Consider the following 16,525-nt stretch of genomic DNA (forward strand, 5'->3'; position numbering starts at 1 on the left):
TATCTAATTCTCAGGAATTATCTCAGATAGCTGAATGATACACTTTGGATTAAGTAAAAAAAAATCATAACAGTAAACTGGAAAGTCACTAGGATGTAGGCTTTCATCGCAGAAGCCCCCATACCTAGGAATGCTGGCTCTAGGCTTCTGAAGGTGCCGTCAAGAGGAAACATCAGATTCTGGTAGAATTTGGGCAATGTGAACGTGGGCCCATGTTGTTTCTAGGTGTGGTCTTAACATTACACTGCCTTTCAGAAAGGTTGCTGGAAATTATATTCTCAAGCTTTTGCTAATCTCCATCAGCAAGATAAGAAAATTGATCTAAATTTCATCAAACTAAGGTCACTGATCTTTTACAGAGCCACAACACCCAGGATCCCATTTGGTGTGCTGTATAGCCATCACTTCATGAAAGAACTGATCTGCAGGAACTTTCCCTGAAAGTGTACTCCTCTTTCCTCACTTGCCTTTTAAACTGTGGACAGTCTTAAATTGTGGCAACAGAAGATTATAACACCCATCTTGTCTCAGTTTCATGCTACCATCGTTCTGCTACAATTTTTTTGCCCCATCCCCTTGGAAATGTTGACTGGAAATGTTGATACTCATGCATGCATCTTCCAAACCATTTAGCCAAAATGACCTAAATTTGGGAACTCATGTAAGCCTAACACATCTGCAGCTTTAAAAACCTACACCAGCAGGAAGTAAATAGGTGCCTGAACAGGGCAGTGTTAACAACGCTTTCAGTTTAAGGTGAGAAAGAGATACGATGACTGTCTATAAAAATGAAAAATAGCTTATGAAGCAAGGACATGTCCTATAACTGGTTTCTGAAGCCACTATTTTCACACTTATATATATGCTTTAAGACAACCCTATAAACCTCAAATAAAAAAATATATAAGAAATTACACCAACACACACAAAAAAAAGGGAGGGTGTAAAACAACAACAACAGAAACCACCCCAAAGAGGAATTCCTGTTATGATTCGGTTGGCAGGGCTGGTTGCTGTATGGCCAAGATGTTCCTGGAGCATCTTAGGCTTGTCTAGACTTTTTCCATACATCTTCCTGAAATGGTGTTACTTAATAGCTGAGTAAAAGGTGACCACATCAGTATTAACAAGAATAGTCCTTTCATTGGTGAAGTTTCTTCACTAATTTATTTTTAAGAAATTGTTAGAGGACTACAGAAGCTGGAAAAAATAGTTGTAAATCATTTACCTTCCTATAAGCTGTTAGAGGGGCAAATCTAGTACAACACAAAGCAAAAGAGGAATGCAAGAGAAGACATTCTTCTGAGGTGTTACTTCTTGTGCCTGGAGATACACAGAGGATTCAACATGTGGCTTATTCTTCCTCTTGGCTTCAAGATTATCACTCTAAAGCTACAATGATTGTGAAGGACAAGAATGGACTTAAGGACACAGTATGTGGGGGTGAGTGTCCTGTGACTACAGAAAATAGATGTTTGTGAATCTCATTCTTCTTATGTTTTTTAATCAGAGAACTTGAAAAGCCATGCTTTTATTCATTTTAGGAGGAGTTCAAAAAGGAGGCAAAAGATAAAGGTTTCCTCAAATTCCTCATGTATCACCTAAAATCAATTTCTTTAAAGCTAGACCTCAGCCATGGCTTGTTTCCAGCTTGCATAATTCAAAAAAAAAAAAAAAAAGAGAAAAAAAGAAAAAAATAAAGAAAGAGAAAAAAGAATTATCATGACACTGAAAATGTGCAAGATCCAGCTGTATCTGAGGGAGATCATAAAAAAGGGCCTGGAGCCATTGTGGTGTTGGAGCTGGATTTGGCTTTTGATGTCCAGGTGCTGCTGTGATTGAAGCCAAGGACTGAGGACTGCTGTAAGTTGTCTACGTGTATAAGGTTGTCCATAGGATATTGTGGGTAAGAAAGATGTTATGTGTTGTTCGGAAAGATGAGAGAGAAGTCTGGGAGGAGTGTGGGGTCAAAGTGATGGGCATGGTGTTGAGATCATGGATTCAGGGAACAGAGAGTGAGGAAGGCACTAAATACCTCTTTGAGGAGGTGGAAAGGTGCCATGTGAAAGCAGGAAAGACTCTGAAAGATGACTTGTTTGGTCACTTGATTCAAACAGACAAAAACTGTAAGGAAGCAGAAACAAAAATGAATGAAATGACACTGGAACCTCTCCCAGGGTATTGTTTTTGCAATGAATGACAGGCAACACATACCTATAAACAAAATCTGGAACTATTTGATTATTCACATGTTTATTTGTGATTGACTGAAGCTCACTTTCCTTTTCCAATATTTGTGACTCTATAAGGCATGCCACAGTGCAAATTAAGACCTGCATCTTCAGCTCAGAATGTGAACTGTGTTCACTGTGACTCAGTATGGATGGGATTCTGCTTCAGGCACTTGCATTTAATTACTCTCCCTCCATTACCCTTCCTCTCAATTTCCAGCTGCTGTTCCTGAAGGGGATGGTATACCACGGGTCCTGTGTCACAGCTTCAATTCTATGTTGTCCTGGACACTGTAAAGTGTCTCAAATGGCACTAGAAGTCAACTGAACCCAGACTCGGTGTCCAGGTTAGAGTGAACTTAATTGTTCACTACCTTGACTTGATCTCTTCTGACTAAAAAAGGCCTCTAGATATCTGCCTTGATCTCAAGCTAATGTCCATGCCAAGCTGTCACTTCAGTTGCCTGAACACTAGATATTTAGCAACCACTTGCTGTTCTGGTAGGGCATGGGTCTCCCAGTGGTCCTGTGTTATTTCTGTCAGCCTTATGAAGTGGTTTTGGCTATCTCAAAGCACTTCAGGTGGCACTGAATGCATGCGTAGGTGACAGTTACATAGAGAAACAAATGGCTGGAGACTGGTCTGCATGCTTCTGTTCCTGCTAGGAGTACAAACGCTGAGGGTCTTGTACTTCAACAGGAGCAGGACACTTCTGGAAACACAGAGCCCCTACGAGCTTGCTGAAATAGCTCTTTAGGTAAGCAGATATGTAAAAAATGTCATTGAATATGTCAATTTATTGCTTTAAAGTAAAAGGGGATTCCTTAGGAGGGTACCTGAAGATGGATGTGTGGCTATTGGCTGTTGTGGATTTCTTTGCGAAGTGAAGGAATATTTCTTTTAAGGACACTTTTCCCAGGAGGAGTGCCAGAGTTACAATGAAAGCTGAGAATGATTTCTCTACCCCAAGTGAAAAAGGGAGCCAATCTGTCACATTAGACATTCACCTGTCTTCAGAGTATGAGCTTTTTGAATGACTAATGATGAATCAAATATACTTGATAATGAACAGCTCATTTACCCTTCACTGAGCCTGTTTCTCCACCCCAGTACCACTGAACAGGTTTTCACAGTAACAATTCGCACAGAGAATGGCTTTCAATCACAACAGGAGACTAGCGCAGATTTTTATTGATCCAGGAGTTGCATGTGAGACTGTATGTCATGTAAGAGTTTTGATGAAAATATCAGAACTGCTGTCACTCTGAATAGCACCAAAGGCTGGTTTGCTGAACTCTAATCAAAGTTTTTGGTTATGCTTCAATGACAAGGCCAGTAATTCAGAGTGAAAGTTCTCCACAGAGGCCAACGTCGTATCCATCTTATTTAACTTCTACTTAAATGTTATTCCGGCTATCTACAATCAGTACACAAGTTCAGCTACACAGACAGACTACATCTTGTACCTCTTAACTCCTTGATCATATCTGTGAATTATTACTGTCATTTTCATCCCCCCTTTTCCTTTGCCCTTACTCTTGTCTATCTTTAGACATTTACTGTGTCATATTGAATTTACTTTGAATCCCAGCTAAAGAAAAAAAATGCCAGTTTGTTTTGTGAAATGCCTCACACAATTTCAGGCCGTCAAAAAAGAAGATCAGCATTTGCTTGCTGAGAATGATATGTCTGTATGAAGACAACCCATCACTTTTGCGTTCGCTCCCCATCCTTCCCCGTATGCTTCTCAGAAAAAGTGAGATTTCATGATAAATTTTGTCACCGGCAATTTGACTTGATAAATACATTTTTGGAGGATGTTTTTCCAAGTAAAAAGATTAATATGGAAAGGAGCACGGAGTAGTTTGCTCGAGGAGATCCATTTGTTGGCAGTGCAAAATGGGATGGAAAAAGTAGGAGAATTGTGGGTTTCTTGCACAAGTAAAGGGAAGAAATATATGTCAGAAGTGTTTCACAAGAGGACCTCGAAAATATCTCGAATGGAGTCATTTAAAAATTACTTGTTTATCTGCATCTGTGGCTTTAATGCAGGAAGGAGGCTTTACAAAACCGATTTTAAAATTTGAGCTATAGTCTAGGTTAGGAGGGCTAAAAAGAGCCAATTCATTATGTTAAACATTTGTTAAATGTCACAACTGCACTGGTGTCTTATTCAGCCTGTACCAGACTAATATAAGGAAAGAATTTCAAGTAAATATTGAAAGTTAAATCTTGACCCCAGAGCTAACACAGCCTAATCCACTACTTCAGGGCAAATATAATTCCACTTCTTTTCTAGGAAAAACCTTACTCTCAAAGAATCATATTTAACATTTGTTTTAACCTCCACGTTTTCAGTGCTTGTAAAGCAATTGTATAGTCTGCCAAAAAATGAATCAAACCTGATAAAAAAATCAACAAAATAACAGCTTATATTTTACCAATGACTGTACATAATAACTAATCAGCACTATAAATTCTCTCAACTCTGCTGTTCTAGGTTACTGCCAGGTTTTGCATGGGATGTACTGATCCTTACCAAGAGTGTGAATTCAAGTGAATAACTTTGTTATCAGAAGTGTTGATTTTATTCAGACTTTGCAGTAACAAGTTTGCAGGAAATTTGTTAAAGCTGCATTTATATTCAAAACTCTTATTTTTAGAATTCTGTCAATCAAAAAATTGCTGTTCCATGTTAGTCATGTAATGTGCGGTTCATCTCACCTAATTTTGGAAATCTAAAAGTTAAATAGCTCTGAGCAGGTCACTGTGAGCTCTCTTGATAGTCAGTAGTGAAAAATAGGTATTTTGAGAGGGTGATTCACAAAATCTGTCTCATCACCAGTATTCGAATACAAGAACATACTTTATCTTCTTTTTCTTTCCATTCCTTTTAGGGACAAACTCAGGTATAGAACATATTCTTAAGATGTCTCGGTTGTGGCAGATGGATCCTAATTCTTAATGATTCATGAAAGTTATTGGGAAGTGTTACACATATAAGACCTACGCTTTCATTAACAAGAACTTTACACAAAAGCAAAAAGATGTGTTCAAGAAATAATGCTACTTCCTTCAGACATTAGACTGCTGATGGAGTAATAAAGCCTAGTGGAAGGATTTTGGTTTTCTTGGTTGTGGAAACACCCTGGCATAGAAAATAAGGATGATTTCAAAGACTGAAACTGTGGGTTCTGCAGTATGTCCGTGTTTGAATTGTGATGTAGTTTGCACACTGAGGATATTAACAACACTTAGAATTTACCTTATGTTTTTCAAGATAAATATTTCAAAAGTAAATATTTCATAGCAAAATTTAAAAAGAAAAAAGAGGAAAAAGAGGAAAAAGGGGAAAAGGAAAACAAAACAAAACAAAACAAAACAAAAGCTCCTCTCTGTATAATACGAAATGCCAAGAAAATTAGGAAACAAGTTCAAGAACCAACTCATAATGATCTACTTCAGCAGCTTAAGACTAAGAATGACACGGAAATAAAAACTTAGCTAATTACTTACTTAAATTAGGCAAGTCAAAACTAAAAGTATGGTTTATTTTTAAATGCTGATGTTTTCCTTAAAAACAGCTCAATTTCAAGTGCCCAATTAGTTTCAACTGTTCACAGATATGAAGCTTCAGACTGAGCCTTAAAAATGTAGTAGTATTCATTAAAAATTCCCCCAGGAGTGCTATCAACCAACAGCGGAGGATAGCTCTGTTTGGCTGTGAAAACAGTACCCGTCAGTTTTAAAAAGATACCCTTGCCCCCATGAGCTAAAAATCTCAATCTAAGAGGGGAGGCAGAGGTAAGAGAGATACGGGAAAAAATAAACCAGCAATAGCTGGAATGGTAATAGCATTCCCCACAGCAGCACGAATGTTGTCAAGCATTTTTAGGCACAGGGGTATTTTTAGTCACTGGAAGTGCAGTGAGGCAGCTTTGTTAGTCTCTGCTAAATGTTAGGGGTGGCATGGAAGAGGGGACAAAGAAATCATGGATGTAACAGAGGAACAAAAGAGTCAGCAGCTCTGACAGCAAACTCCAAACATTTTGGTAGCCCATGAAAGGCGACAGGTGACATCTAGATGTAGACATTAGTAGTAGGAATATTAAGCCTGATCTGGGTGATTTGTGAATAGAAATGTGGACATGTGTGAAAGCACCAGCCGTAATTGGAAAAACAAACAAACAAAAGCTAAAGAAATAGTATCCCTTAACTGATATAGAGCATTCTGTCAGTCATGTCATTCAAGTGACCAGATAAGAAGCTGCGGTGACAGGAAGAGATTTGGAACCATAAACTGATCCAGAAGGAAAAAAAAGAGCAGTGAAATTTGGGAATTTTGCTTAAGCCTTATGAGAAGTCAGACAAAATAATAATGTCAAAGGTTGCAAATAGAAGGCACACCTGAAAAACTCCATTTGTCATTACCAGGCAAGGACAACCCAAGAGATGAGATGGAGACCTGATGGCCAGCGTCGCACAAGTGATCATGGCCAGACCCATCTGGACACACATGTCTTGGTCCTTGTGAGTGAATGGGTCTGAGGGCATGAGTGAATGCAACCTGTGTAAGAATGGGTGTATTTACACCAACTCAGATAGGTAAATATATGAATATAGTTGAAGAATTAATTCTGATGACATAGAGAAAGTAAATGTTATGCAAACTGGGAGGGCTGGAGATACAGCTTGTCTTTCTGGCAAACAGTCATATAAGGGTCTAAGTCAGAGATGACATTCACATGTTGTATCTTTGGGAATTTTCCTGTGGAGTAGCTCTGGCCTGGTCCAATGGACTGAATGTGTTTTAGCAGCTGGAGGAAATTGTCTGGCTTAATTTCATCAAAGAAATTAAGAAATCTGGTTTGTGTGCTTTGGGACCAACCTGCATTGCAGACCAAAGCATGGTAAGATCTTTATTTGTGAATAGAGATCCACTTTAAAAACATGCTTATCATCTGAAATGAAATGCTAATGTAGATCTGTTCAATATATTCATCAGTGACCTGGACAAAGGGACAGGGTGTCCCCTCAGCAAGTTCGCTGATGACACCACGCTGGGAGGAGCGGCTGATACACCAGAAGGCTGTGCTGCCATCCAGCGAGACCTGGACAGGCTGGAGAGCTGGGCCCAGGGGAACCTCATGAAATTCAACAAGAGCAAGTGCAAGGTCCTGCCCCTGGGGAGGAACAACCCCTGCACCAGTACGGGCTGGGGGCTGAACTACTGGGAAATGGCTCTGTTGAGAAGGCCCTGGGAGTGCTGGGGGGCAGCAAGGTGACCCTGAGCCAGCAACGTGCCCTTGTGGCCAAGAAGGCCAACAGTGTCCTGGGCTGCATTAACTGGAGTGTGGCCAGCAGGTCAAGGGAGGTTATCCTCCCCCTCTGCTCTGCCCTAGTGAGGCCACGTCTGCAGTGCTGTGTCCAGTTAAGGGTCTCCCAGTTTAATAAGGCCAGGGAACTGCTTGAGCAAGTCCAGCAGAGAGCTGCCAAGATGATCAGGGAGTGTCTGTTATGAGGAAAGGCTGAGAGACCTGGGTTCGTTCAGCCTGGAGAAGAGAAGCCTGAGGGGGGATTTCATCAATACCTGAAAATATCTAAAGGGTGAGCATCAAAAGGAGGGGACCCGGCTCTTTTCAGTGATGCCCAACAACAGGCCAAGGGGCAACGGGCACAAGTTGGAACACGGGAAGTTCCACCTGAATATGAGAAAAAAACCTCTCCTGTACAGGTGCCAGAGCAGGGGCACAGGCTGCCCAGGGAGGCTGTGGGGTCCCTTCCCTGGAGACATTCACCCCCCGCCTGGACACGGCCCTGTGCCCCCTGCTCTGGGTGTGCCTGCTCAAGCAGGGGGTGGGACAGGATGACCTCCAGAGGTCCCTTCCAACCCCCACCATTCTCTGATTCTGTGAATCTGTGATCTACCTGGTACGATCTTACACTATCTAAATTGTCTTGTTCTTTTCTCTAGCTTTTGCTCTGGTTCAGTTCAAGAGCAGTACTTCAAGATGTTATACAACATAAATAATACACAGCTCTGACAGCTTTGGCTCCTCTTTTTCACTGCTCCTTTTTAATTTAAATTCTTATTTAACATGACTTGGTGACCTCTTGGACTGAGAATTTGGAGAACCACCTAGGAAGAATCCTGGTGGCAGCGACATCTCTCTATATGAAGAAATGAAAACAAAGTAGCAAAGCTATTTCCAAAAGCCACCTTGTAAGAATTTTGCTGTGGGTTTGCCCTTGTAACGTAATTAGAGAAATATAACACATATTCACACACTTTTTTCTCAATTATTCTAGTTACATATAAGCTTTGCAGGTAGTCCCACGTAATAGCTTTCAGTGATCTGCAGGAGCAGCGCCAGATAATTTAGCAATTAGTGCTTTAAAGATATTGAGAAGTTAACCTAGGATATTCCACCATTTTTAATAAAAAATTAAAACATTTAATACTTTAAAAGTGAATAGTAATCTCCTAATTTTTTTTTTTCTGAAGAAAGGAATCTTTATTTAATAAACGGTGCAACATAGTACTGAGAAAAACAAAATTCATTTTTTCCTTCAGGTATTTTGGGTGGGCCACTGTAATTGAACATAAAGGTATGAAATCTTTTCACACGCTGCAATAATATTAGAGGACTATTAATATGGAGTAATACCTTGTTTGAAGAAAAACTACATTAAGAAAAAATATTTAAAATTTGTATTTATACATTTTTTCCTAATTTCTATCACTTCATGCTTAATTTCATAATGACAGGTTTTGATTTTGTGTCTCATGGAGATGCCAGAATGTATCTATATAATTTAATTCTATTCTAGCCTAGAAAATTCTAGCTTTATACAATGAGATATAATCCATAAGAAATGACTAAGAAATTCTGCTTAAATTTATATGTTAGGAATATCTTTCTGCATTTACTGCTCTCTGAATTTACGTGCAGATGGTAGTTTCTGATGTTTTAAAACTGTATAAAGAGGTAGAAATGTCTTCTTTAAATTTTGAGCTTCTTTCTTGTATTCATTTCTGCCAAATACATTCTTCAGTTAGGTGGGTTCTACTGAGAGATAGTCATCTGAGTATCAGCATCTGCCTGAATATACTGGCCCATGCAGTATATTCAAGGTCTAATTAAAGACAAACAGGCATGAGCCAATGCTTGCTGAAGTTAATGGAAAGGCAGGGTAGAAGAAGAGTCAAAATAATACTTCAAAGCATGAAGTGAAAGCTAGACAGTGTTCAGTTACTGAAGTTCAAAGGGAAAAAAAAACCCTGCAGAAACTCTGTTTAACTTGCAGAAAAACAGGCAGACATCTAAAATTCTTCCACTGTCTACCCGCACAGGAACTGGTCTCATATGATAATACATTTGTAGACATATTTGCCACTTAAAATGATTTGTGATTCCTTGGGTGGGATTCAGCTGCCCAAACTTGGGCACCTAAAGCTGGCTGAGATTCCATAAAGTATCTGAAACAGATGCACCGTGCTGCATATGTGACACAAGACTTAGGAGAGACCCACACCTTTCTGGAGTTGACTCTGGAGGTCAGGCAAGATTCCCCTCAGTGCTTCACATGACACTAGACACTTCTCTTGAAGCAGTTCAATCCTACACTTTTGCATGTGTCCTGTGAAAGATTCAATCCATTTTGAAGCCTAACCTCTGGTATTAAGTCCACCTTGCAGCACTGGTTGAGGGGATACTACTACCCACTTCTTGGACAATAGGAGTATCAGGAAAGCATTCACCCAGAAAAAAGGAAACCCTGCAATCCCCAGGAACTCCTCAAGGTCCCCAAAATTGAAAGAGAGCAGAAAGACTGCTTACTTTTCCTGGTGAAGATGAGAATACATGAATGTTGGAAGGAGGAAAAGAGCTGCCCAAGGAAAGGCTGGCTATGTGGGAGAAAGGGAGAGAGAGGATGGAAGGGCAGGGAGGGAAGAAAAGGCAGGGAGGGAAGACATCAGCTCTACTTAGACACCGGCATTTATAAAGCACCAGCTATTTAAGACTTAGACATTTTGACAGCATTTCTGTCTCAGCTAAGCAAAACATGCTGCTGCTCAGTTTTCCTTCTAATAATATTATTTTTTCTCACATGTAACATTTCAAGCTTTATACTTTTTATCCTTTTTTGTATCTCTTCCTGTATTGCAGGCAATTTTGGATTATTTCTTCTCTCCCTCTCTCCAGTGCTTATTCAGTATTTGTCAGGTCTGAAAAATCATATCTTTTCCCATCAAATCTTCAAGTCCTTTTGGTCCCTTTGCACTATGTCTCTGTCCTCACTAGAGCTGACAGTATCACCCAGTTTCACAGAAGTATTGACTGTCCTTAACATATTGCTTTCTTCTCCTCCATATCATTAATGAAGAAGTGAAATAAGGCCAAGTCTAGTATAAATACCAGCTAAAATTCTTCCTAAAGTTAAAATGCTGTTATTTATCATTAATAACCCTGCAACTTCTGTTATGAAGATAATAAATTATAAATTGAGATAATATAAAACCTCTCTCTGTCTGTAATCCCTATGTCTGGTGAGTCATTTGGAATATTCACTTAATGTGGCTGTATAGATGTGGTTGTAATCAGCGGGGTAGCTTCCACTGAGACGTTCCAAAAGCTGCCAAAAGAAGTCTTGATGATGGAGTCTCTCGTAAGTGTACCAGAGTTCGGTCTGCAACACACTAGAGCCATGGGGACCCTTTCCCATTATGCTGGAAACAAACAATGCAATGACATCCAAGACCAGACTGGTTTAATTTAGATGAGAAACCAGAGGCTTTTGGGATCAGGACTGTATTATCTCCACAGCTGTAGAGCATGCTTTCATTTTTTCATCAATATATTTACATTAAAATTGAAATAACTGAAATCTGCAAGCCTTGTGTTATCATTGTATAATCATTCTTGACAGTAGGAGCTATCAAAGTTCTCACCAGAATTTGAATTTTTACTTTTATTCCTTTTCTGCTCCCATCGTCAGTGTTTCAAGACAAAGATATATTCCATTGTAGGACTTCTGGTAATATGTTTCCGTATCAAAAAATGTGGGATGTAACTATTTATTTCTGTGTGAATATATATTCTGTATCATCATTTCCTATGAAAGAATAAGAATTTTCAAATGCTTTCACTTATCTGGGAAAGTTGTAGGTTCAGGCAAGGATTTGTGAATGTTGTTTGGATGTGTTTTTTTAACTCGGTCCCAGAAACACTCTGTGAGGGTCTTACCCTACATCACTGAACTCAGTGGGAGTTGTAGTCTCTGTTTAAAGCCTCTCTGCACAGCTTCAAGCCTGTGTCAGTAAGCAAGAGCCATGGACTTCTTGCTAATTCCCATCTGGAATCAGATTCAAAGACTACTGGATTCATAGTCTTCCCCCTAAGGAGCCATCAAAGTTGAGTATCATTAAATGCATTTAATCAGATTCATGCTGAAATCACTGATACAGTTTTCCTTGAGGACAATTAACAGGAAATGTGAAGCATTTAAGAAAAAAAAACAAAACAAAACCCTGTATAATACTTCTTGACTTGGTTCTTGACATCTGGATAGATTATTTTTTCCTATACCTAGAATGGTAACTTCTCATCTGCTACAAAATTTTTAATAACTTTCTGTATCATCTTTCACTCTGATGCTTCCATGACATATAAAAGAGTTTGAGTGATTTCCTGGGTTATTATGTTAAAATCTTCAACGAAAGTAGGTTGTTTTGACATCAGGGAACCAGCTCAACACAGTGGAATTCTGCAAACAAGCAACATCTGAAAAGAAAATGCAGAAAGCTGAAGCTTGCAATAATTAAATATATTGCATACAGATGTGTATATTTATGTCTTGGTAAATACAACAAGCAACCCTGTGAACAGAAATGAAAGTTGATTCCCACTTAAGGCTGAAATTCTACCCTTATTCCCCTCATCATACAGCATTCAGGAGCTGGAACAGCATCCTCAAAGAGGATTATGATGCCATAAAGGCAACTCTGTTTGCATTATGGCACATTGCACAGGGAGCTTTGCTTCCAGATTTTCACCTCAGAAGTGACACTGAGTAACTTGCCTGGATAACCTGACCTTTCTATCGGTGGAACAATAGGATGTGTTATTAGTTTGGCTTGTAAAAATGATCCCAACTCAGTGATGCCTTTTGGAACTTAAAACATTGTTGAGGCTGGAAGAGTCCCATAGGTCCAGCAGGGAGGTGAAAAGAACACAGAGAGACCCAGCTCTCTTCCAGCTTATACACAGGTTTTTTGGACATATGATAGGGATGAACAGTGAAATGACTTTGTATTTTTTGTGGGCTTCAGCTCTGTTGAATTCACCGTTCTACCACTGAAAGTTCGTTTTATTACAAAAGGAAGCAGGTCATCTGAACCAGGAAAATTAAACAAAATTAAAAAAAAAAACAACCACGTTTGTGCTGGATGGAGCTACCTTGCTCTGCCTGGGAAATATGCTTATATATTTTCTTACTATTTACTACTATTGCTGTTAAGTAGAGATCAGGCTTTCACATAAAAGGGAAAGATTTATTTAGGATTAAGACTATGTTATGCTACAGTCCTGTAAGGACAGAAGAGTGCCTATTTTTCAGATAATACTCTTAGAAAATTACTGTTCACCAGCTCCATATCCTAAGTGACAAATCAAGAAAATAGGACAAAAAACTGGAGCAGCACAGCTCTTCGTAGAGTGAGGACATAAGGGACCCACCATGATTGTTCTGCTCATTGCTCCTAATTCTTAAAGGATATCACATTCCAAATTCTCGCAGAAATGACATTTCACTGACGTCTGTGTGCACCTACAGATCCAAGGGCTACACAAACTCTGACAGTCCGATCCTGCAGGCTATACACTCCAGGCAGGTATAAGATGGAAAGGGGGAGAGGGAAAGATTTGCTTATCACAGGGAAGGGTCAGTAGCAAATCTGAAGGAGAAAGTTGGAGCTGGTGGGCATGCAGCCCTGTGCGCTGCACTTCGCAACCTCTCCTCACCAGGGCAGTTCCATCCTCTCACCTCTTCATCCTCCCTGGGGCTCTGGAGGTGAGCAGCATGACTGAGCTTAATGGCTGACCCTGCTCATTCTTCAAGCACTAAGCCATCCTGGTGCTGATACTCCTACACTTTATTTTCCTACACAGCAGTTGCAGCTTAGCATTTAATTTTGTTTCATTAGGAGGAAATTATTTTTTAATTATATTTCATTATTTCTGTTAATATTTTCAAGACTGGGGCTGACAGAGGCTTAACGGAATCCAATCCTTTTTTCATTAGAGAACATCTCTTTGCATTCACCTCACATCTCCATTACAGGCTGTCACATGCTTCATGCACAGCAATAATGGCCTGGGTAGGCACTCTCATAAATATCCTGCTCATCTCCACAGCAGTGGTGTAATTGAGGGTAAATACAAATCAGTGGTGTTTGCCCACTTCTAATGTGGGTATTTCAGGTCTCTCCCAACTCTCCCTGTGTAGTCTGGGTGGTTTTTCCCAATTTAACACCAAACTGCTGCTCTAAGGGACAGAGATTTGCTGAAAACATGGCAGTTCTCTGGCACTTCTGCTGTCCTCTGTCCGTACCCAACTGTCTTAGCAAGGACTGAGGGTTTGGTTGCTCAGTAAATATGCTTTAAATCATAGAATCATAGAATCATAGAATCATTAAGGTTGGAAAAGACCCTTAAGATCATCGAGTCCAACTGATAACCTATCACTGCCAAGCCCACCACTAAGCCATATCCTCAAGCACCATGTCTACCCTTCTTTTAAAGACATGGAACACAGCTGGTCTTTGGTATTCAGGAGCTTTTCAGGCATTTATGGGAGTATATTGATGTGTTTCTCTGTGTTACTGTGTTTTCTAACGTTTCAGAGGGCATAGGGAAAGAGCATAACTTTAGTTTCCTTTTAGCTTCTCTCCTAGTCAGGTGTGGTGTGCAACGTTGCTGCTGAAACCGCTGTATTGCGCATGCATCTCAAACTTTTGCTCTCTCAGGCAATCTTCTACTCTTTCTTCCATCGTTTTTTCACCACATAATTTTGAATGATGAACTCCAGATTGATGGCAGAGCCTGGATCCTCTCTCTCCTTTCAGGGTAGCATGAAGTGGTACGGAACTCATTTTACAATTAAGGGTTGAAATGGAAATTTCTTTACTAAATAAAACAGGTCCAGTAGATGTAAAAGATTCTAAATCACCAGCTCATAATTCACTGCACACAAGTGGTCACTGGCTGCTGCCTTACTTAAAGGACAATCAGCACACGATAAGCAGAGTGACAGACAGCTCGATAAAGCACATAGGCTTTGAGTTGAGGACTTTTTTAGTCCAATCTGCTACAAATATTAGGCCCAATTGTAAAACATATTGTTTAATAGAAAAGATGTGCAGGAACAAATTTATAAAAAAAGAACAGATTTACCTTTTTGTTTCTTTAAATCTAATTTTCCCATGATTCCTCTCATTTTAAGATTCAGGCATGGTATAATTTAGGGCACAATTTTACCAACAAATTCAAATTTTTCAATATTTTATAATAAAACCTAATGGATATTTTAAACTCTGGAAGAAAAGACAATGATCTTAACCACAGGGGATATTAAGGCATTATGGGTAGTTTGGTAAGAACATTTTAAAATAACTTTTTTCCGTCAGAGTTTCTGTAATGGCTTTGCGAAGCATCTCTCTACTTGCAGAAGTATAAGAGGGACCAATGTATTTAGTAAGAACCGCATCCTGATTTAGAGTATGTTAACTCATATCGAGAACACTGGAATGTGAAGTCATCTGTGTGTATTAACATAGGGAATATCTGAGTATCAAGTAATTATTGGAACAAAGGAGGAAGAAGAACAGAATTGCATTTCTTGCCTATTTTTCACTTTGTCCTTCCCCTCTCCCCATTGAAAGGTAAGAGTCAGTGCCCAAAATCCTGTGAAGGTCTCTGTATACAGCTGCAGGAAAGGAGGGATTTTTATTTTTTTATTTTTTTGACTGCTTGCTCTTTCACAGCAGTATTTCCTTATTATCTCTGAGACCAGGAGAAAACCAATATAAATCTGAGCAATATTAAATTCGCAGTGTGCCATTTCTCTCCCTAGATCTCTGCTAGCTTTGACTAGCTTGACAATGGTTAGACAATAAGTACTGTCACATTTATTTTAAATAATTATACATCAGAAGAGTTACATCAAGAGGAGAATGCCTATAATTTGTGCTGTGCCAGTAGCTTTCAATTAAATCTCAATTCGATCTCTTGGAGCATCCTGGCCCAAATTTGCAGCTAATTCTACCTTGAGCTTCAGAATTTAATCAAGCACTTAGGGGTGAACAAAAGAATTTCTTAGGTGCTGTAACGACCTTTCAATCTTTCACAACACTGAGAAATTTCAATGCTAAACCTGAAGAAACCTATAAGCAGTTTTGGGGTGGGGTGTCTGAGGATGAATCCTATGCCATGCACATGTTCATCCTATACATTCATTACCTGGGCAGCGGGGTCAATACCCGTGAATGTGTTTGTGAGTGTGTACATGTGTAAAGGCACCAACAGAACTGGTAGCACTGTTTGAATTTGTACTGTAGTTCCTAGACCTGGCTGGGTTAGAAGGTAAGTTACTTTCCACATCCACATCTGTCTCATTTAATTGTGTGACTTGTATGTCTGGGTGTCTAAATCAAAAGCAGTATGGAAGGTGCCCAGCTGCAAGGAAACTGTAAATCATCTTTCAAACTGTAAAGCATGTTTCTTGCTTGAGAAGCCCATGAGCTTGAACATAATACCTTCCACACCATAGTTTTTGGAGGCTCTGCTGGGGTCAATCTAGATGACCTCACACATAAAGCATAAGGACAGCACTTCCGTGATCTTTTAGACACCTCTCCATGCACATCAACAATACATCTTGGGTGGTTTCACCATGGCTCACCAAATTTCCTTTCAAGACAAGGAAGAAATTTCTCTCGCAATGAAGGTCATTTAGGAAATACATTGCTGTTGGTGGAAAACATTTAGTGAAGATCAAGTAAGGTACAAAAATAAACTTCTACAAGATATAAAAACTTTGTCAGAAAATACGTTAAGAGGAAATGGTAGAAAAGCATTTCAAGCTTGCAGTAGATAATTCTGAATTTTTAGCGCCTCACAGGACCAAAATAGGTTGGTTTTCCTCATAACTGAAGGTCAATAGAAATCTGAAGCACTTGGGATTGTGGGAATAATTATTTAAAAGTTATGAAACTATGATACACTGTCATGGT

The sequence above is a fragment of the Phalacrocorax aristotelis genome, chromosome 1 (genome assembly GCF_949628215.1).
Source record: "Phalacrocorax aristotelis chromosome 1, bGulAri2.1, whole genome shotgun sequence".
Lineage (NCBI taxonomy): Eukaryota > Metazoa > Chordata > Aves > Suliformes > Phalacrocoracidae > Phalacrocorax > Phalacrocorax aristotelis.